This window comes from Papio anubis, chromosome 5 (genome assembly GCF_008728515.1).
Source record: "Papio anubis isolate 15944 chromosome 5, Panubis1.0, whole genome shotgun sequence".
NCBI classification, from domain to species: Eukaryota; Metazoa; Chordata; class Mammalia; order Primates; family Cercopithecidae; genus Papio; species Papio anubis.
Window position 1 is genome coordinate 90477686 of NC_044980.1, and position 6249 is coordinate 90483934.

Below are 6249 nucleotides of genomic sequence, written 5' to 3' on the forward strand. Positions count from 1 at the left end.
TTGGGAGAGTAGATTATTCTGACTGGGTACTGACCAATCAGAACAGAAGTTGCCCTTAACAACTAGTGGGGCCATAGTGGTGCATATTGACAAAGTGTCGGCCCTGAAAGCCATGAACTAACCACTGTGCCTGCACCAAGTAGGCAGATGGTCAGAGCTGAGGGTTCATTTACTTCATCCCCTTCTTTTTCTAGATGTGTCCCAAGCCACACATTCAAATCAAGAAGTGGAAGTCAGCTTGTGGGTTCCTGGTGGATAGTGCTTTCCACCACATCAATTCTAAATGTGTGGATAGAAATGACATGAGGTTATAGTAGAAAGACAGTAACTTGGTTCTTGGTAACTAAATGTTTCTATAATGAGGCAGAGGCAAGGTAACCCTTAGGGAAAATCATTAGAAGTGTTTAGCTTTATTTAGGAGACAAGAGTAAAGCTGAAACTCAAATGAGAAAGTAAGAAGTCAAGAAACCATAGATATCGTGAAAGTCTATGAGTAAAATGCATCATTGAAAGTGATACATACGCTCTTCTGCCGTCGTCGTCGTCACCATCCTCGGCGCGACTCGCTTCATTCGGTTCTACCTGGGAGAATCCACCGCCATCTGCCACCATGGTGAACTTCACGGTATAACAGATCCACGCCATCGTGGACAAGAAGGCCAATATCCGCAACATGTCTGTCATCGCCCACGTGGACCACGGCAAGTCCACACTGACAGACTCCCTGGTGTGCAAGGCGGGCATCATCGCCTCGGCCCGGGCCGGGGAGACACGCTTCACTGACACCGGGAAGGATGAGCAGGAGCGTTGCATCACCATCAAGTCAACTGCCATCTCTCTCTTCTACGAGCTCTAGGAGAATGACTTGAACTTCATCAAGCAGAGCAAGGACGGCGCCGGCTTCCTCATTAACCTCATCGACTGCCCCGGGCACGTCGACTTCTCCTCGGAGGTGACCGCTGCCTTCCGAGTCACTGATGGTGCGTTGGTTGTGGTGGACTGCGTGTCAGGCGTGTGTGTGCAGACGGAGACGGTGCTGCGGCAGGCCATTGCGGAGCGCATCAAGCCTGTGCTGATGATGAACAAGATGGACCGTGCCCTGCTGGAGCTGCAGCTGGAGCCCGAGGAGCTCTACCAGACCTTCCAGCGCATTGTGGAGAACGTGAACGTCATCATCTCCACCTACGGCGAGGGCGAGAGCGGCTCCATGGGCAACATCATGATCGATCCTGTCCTCGGTACCATGGGCTTCGGGTCTGGCCTCCATGGGTGGGCCTTCACCCTGAAGCAGTTTCATGAGATGTAATGGCCAAGTTTGCTGCCAAAGGGGAGGGCCAGTTGGGGCCTGCCAAGAGGGCCAAGAAAGTGGAGGACATGATGAAGAAGCTGTGGGGTGACAGGTACTTTGACCCAGCCAATGGCAAGTTCAGCAAGTCAGCCACCAGCCCCGATGGGAAGAAGCTGCCACGCACCTTCTGCCAGTTGATCTTGGACCCTATCTTCAAGGTGTTTGATGCCATCATGAATTTCAAGAAAGAGGAGACAGCAAAACTGATAGAGAAACTGGACATCAAACTGGACAGTGAGGACAAGGACAAAGAAGGCAAACCCCTGCTGAAGGCTGTGATGCGCCACTGGCTGCCCACCGGAGACGCCTTGTTGCAGATGATCACCATCCATCTGCCCTCCCCTGTGACGGCCCAGAAGTACTGCTGCGAAGTTCCTGGTAATGAGGGGCCCCAGACGCACGAGGGCGCTGCCATGGGCATTAAAAGCTGTGACCCCCAAACGCCCCTTTATACGTATATTTCCAAAATGGTGCCAACCTCCGACAAAGGTCGGTTCTACGCCTTTGGACGAGTCTTCTCGGGGCTGGTCTCCACCGGCCTGAAGGTCAGGATTATGGAAGACCTTCAGGAAGGTCTACACCCCCAGGACGAAGGAGGACCTCTACCTGAAGCCAATCCAGAGAACAATCTTGATGATGGGCCGCTATGTGGAGCCCATCGAGGACGTGCCTTGTGGGAACATTGTGGGCCTGGTGGGAGTGGACCAGTTCCTGGTGAAGATGGGCACCATCACCACCTTCGAGCACGCACACAACATGCAGGTGATGAAGTTCAGCCTCAGCCCTGTCGTCAGAGTGGCCGTGGAGGCCAAGAACCCGGCTGACCTACCCAAGCTGGTGGAGGGGCTGAAGCGGCTGGCCAAGTCCGACCCCATGGTGCAGTGCATCATTGAGGAGTCAGGAGAGCACATCATCGTGGGCGCCGGTGAGCTGCACCTGGAGATCTGCCTGAAGGACCTGGAGGAGGACCACGCCTGCATCCCCATCAAGAAATCTGACCCAGTCGTCTCGTACTGCGAGACAGTCAGTGAAGAGTCAAACGTGCTCTGCCTCTCCAAGTCCCCCAACAAGCACAACCGACTGTACATGAAGGTGCGGCCCTTCCCCGATGGCCTGGCCGAGGACATCGATTAAGGCGAGGTGTCTGCCCACCAGGAGCTCAAGCAGCAGGCGCGCTACCTGGCCGAGAAGTACGAGTGGGACGTGGCCGAAGCCCGCAAGATCTGGTGCTTTGGGCCCGACGGCACCAGCCCCAACATCCTCACCGACATCACCAAGGGCCTGCAGTACCTCAACGAGATCAAGGACAGTGTGGTGGCCGGCTTCCAGTGGGCCACCAAGGAGGGTGCGCTGTGTGAGGAGAACATGCGGGGTGTGCGCTTGACGTCCACGAAGTGACCCTGCATGCTGACGCCATCAGCCGAGGGGGAGACCAGATCATCCCCACAGCCTGGCGCTGCCTCTACGCCAGCGTGCTGACCGCCCAGCAGCGCCTCATGGAGCCCATCTACCTTGTGGAGATCCAGTGTCCAGAGCAAGTGGTCGGTGGCATCTACAGAGTTTTGAACAGGAAGCGGGGCCACGTGTTCGAGGAGTCCCAAGTGGCCGGCACCCCCATGTTTGTCGTCAAGGCCTACTTGCCTGTCAACGAGTCCTTTGGCTTCACCGCTGACCTGAGGTCCAACACGGGCGGCCAGGCCTTCCCCTAGTGTGTGTTCCACCACTGGCAGATCCTGCCCGGAGACCCCTTTGACAACAGCAGCCGCCCCAGCCAGGTGGTGGCTGAGACCCGCAAACGCAAGGGCCTGAAGGAAGGCATCCCGGCCCTGGACAACTTCCTGGACAAATTGTAGGCCGCCCTTCCTGCAGCACCTGCTGCCCTGGGGATTCGCAGCACCCACAGCACCACGTCCTGGAGACTGTCCCGACACAGCGACGCTCCCCTGAGAGGTTTCCGGGGCCCGCTGCGTGCCATCACTCAACCTTAACACTTGATGCCGTTTCTTTCGATATTTGTTTCCAGAGTCTAGTGGCAGCAGACACGCCCTCTTAGCAGGGACTTTTACTGGGCTGGTCGGGGAGGGGGAGGTGGGATGGGACACCCAACACTTTTTCCATTTCTTCAGAGGGAAACTCAGATGTCCAAACAAATTTTAACAAACACATTAAGTGGTTTATTTGGGTAAATGGCCCGTAGTGGCTTTTGCCCCGGAAAGGGGAAAGGAACAAGCGGGTAGATGATTTCTAGCAGGCAGGAAGTCCTGTGCGGTGTCACCATGAGCACCTCCAGCTGTACTAGTGCCATTGGAATAATAAATTTGATATGATGGTTAAAAAAAAAAAAAAGAAAAAAAAAAAAAAGAAAGTGATACATACGAGAATAATTAAAAGATTTCCTGGAGAGGATTGCTTGGGATTCAAGGTAGGTGAAACAGGTGGGAGCAGAAGATTATAGTTGTAATTGACCCACCAGCCCATATCTTCAATCATATTCTTTGGTTTCAACATTCCAATACCTCTATAGAATTCTAGTTCACTGATGCCTAAAGTAGCAGTGTCCTTGGAAATGATTTAAAAGACATCCTGGATAGAAAAGCATGCTACTAGTTTAACATTTTTTTCTTTGTTTTGAAAAATAAAATGAGGATTGACCACTCCTACTCAATTATGAACCAGAGTAGTGCTTCTAGAGAGTCAGTTTTATCCTCATTTATCATAGCAAAAAGTCAATAAATGATATATGACAGTTAATAAATCTCGAAATAATGCACAAGATTTTCTTTTAAAATTTAAGGATTATCAGCATTATAACTGAAACAGGAACAATGAGCAGAATTTAAGGGTTTCTCTTTTGCCAGAACAAATAGGGGACAGAAAAAACATTACAAATAGTTATTAATTGCTTTTCAAGATAAACCTTTCTGTACTAAGTTGTTTTTCGTTTGTTTGTTTTGGGCCTGTGTACACACTACTTTAATAAACTTTATAATATGAAAAGGAAAATAAAATTTTTCCAAATTGTTTTCTTTTGGTGAGGGGGAAGGGCAGGGAGGATTCTCTGTTAGGAACCAGCAACGTGGATGAAATGGAGGGTTTCTTCAAAGGACGAGGCCGTAGACAATCTTTACAAATGAAAGGCAGGGGTTCAATCTATCAAATTAAGATACATTTGGCTACTTTCCCAATGCCTTCCCTTTCCCTCTAGAGCTACTTAGTGACTCATTTCTACAACAGGGATTTAGTACACATGATGAGTGAAAAATTCCATAATGTTCCCCAAAGCCAAATTCACAACTTTTTCAGTTAGTAAGTTAGGCCATTTTGCTATTTTTCAATTGTTGTAAATAATGACTCAGCTAAATATTGAGTCTTCTTAATAGTATATTGAATAAGCACAGTGATATAATTAATGCAAATCTAAAAATCCATTGAATTTTCCTAAGAAGAAAAAAACTGCTACTGATATTTCTTCCCTTTTAAAAATCTATGCTATTAGGCACTCTGAGTGTATCCACCAGTCAGTTTGCCTGAGTTGTAAATCATACGACTGTGTGTACCTGTTCCCTGTTGACCACCCAGGATACAATAATACTATTGATTATCCACACTTTCACATCTGGGCAGTTATTACTGGAATGATCAGACCTGAAATCTGAGTTATATGCCACTAAGTTATAAACCACAGCAACAGCTGAGTGAGAGACCAAAACGACAGCTGAGTGAAAGGTTGGGTGACTCTGCACAAGAAGATGGGATGCTGGGTTTCTTTTATCCCATTACTACTGAGAACCTTGAGGAGAAACACCTTTATCATGAATCCCTGAACTGCCTGTATCCCAAGAAGCCCAGCTGTGGTTTGACATTCACTCTCTGTTAGTGGAAGGCAGTGTGACTCAGACAAAGGAGACAGCTGACAGCCTGACTCCGAAGCGTATGAATATTTAAAACACTGTTAGCATTGCACGTGACTGGTAAATAGTTATCTGTTATGCTTACACTGAATGAATTTTGCATTTATTTTGCTTTTTTCTTTTGAATGTCCAAATAAACAAATAAGGTTTCTTTAAACTCACAAGCATGCCATTTCCACGGACGAACTCTCTGTACCTTGTTTTAGTTGCCACAGATTAATAATTTATACTCAAAAAGGATTGCCTGTGAATTCTTAATTTCTAATGACTTATTATAGTTTCCAGGTGCATGAGCTGGATTTATAATTACCAAGTCTTCTATTTCCTAATTGTAGGGCCTTCTACAGGTAACTTACCCTTATTGAATCTTTATTTCCTCAGCTCTAACCTGAGGGCTTGAGTCAAATAAGAGTGTATGTTTTATGTGACTAGCACTTCATGACCACGTCAGGACTGAACACCTTATAATAATTAGGTTTTCAATGTTAGACAGCAGGTGATTTTTCCCCATAATAATGTTTTTTTATTTTTTCAAAAATGAATGCTATCTAGTGATAGTGGGAGCAATGATCATTTGAAGGCAGGAAGTAGCTGCAGTGTTTAGGTAAGACATGCTCTCTACCTTGCCGCAGTCTTGCAGCTTCTATCACATTCCTAAACTGAGAATGAATGACAATCGCCATTTATGCAGCACTTGCTCTACTATGCTTTTCTATACCTGGCCTGCTTTGCTTGTTTATATTTCTTGTCTGGTCTTTGGGAGCACGTGTTTGCAACCTTTGGACCCTAAACTCTAAAAAGTCTGTCATTCATTATTTTATTTTTAAAGAAATGTCAAGAATAATTTTACTGTACAGCAAGATATTTTGTTAAGTCTTAATCTGTTTTTTACATTCCTAAAATATATGTTTGGTGGCCACACATGAAGCAGACTAGCATTTTGCTGGCTGACAGCTGGAGTCCACTCAGGTCCTATAGGCTTCCCATAGT

At 47.4% G+C, this 6249-nt stretch overlaps 1 pseudogene across 1 annotated transcript; it reads left to right on the plus strand.

Moving 5' to 3' along the window:
- The first annotated feature begins 595 nt into the window (after positions 1 to 595).
- On the plus strand, positions 596 to 3679 carry LOC101017251 (annotated as a pseudogene). The gene has a single exon (XR_161022.5). The product of XR_161022.5 is annotated as an elongation factor 2 pseudogene (transcript).
- Positions 3680 to 6249: the final 2570 nt, after the last annotated feature.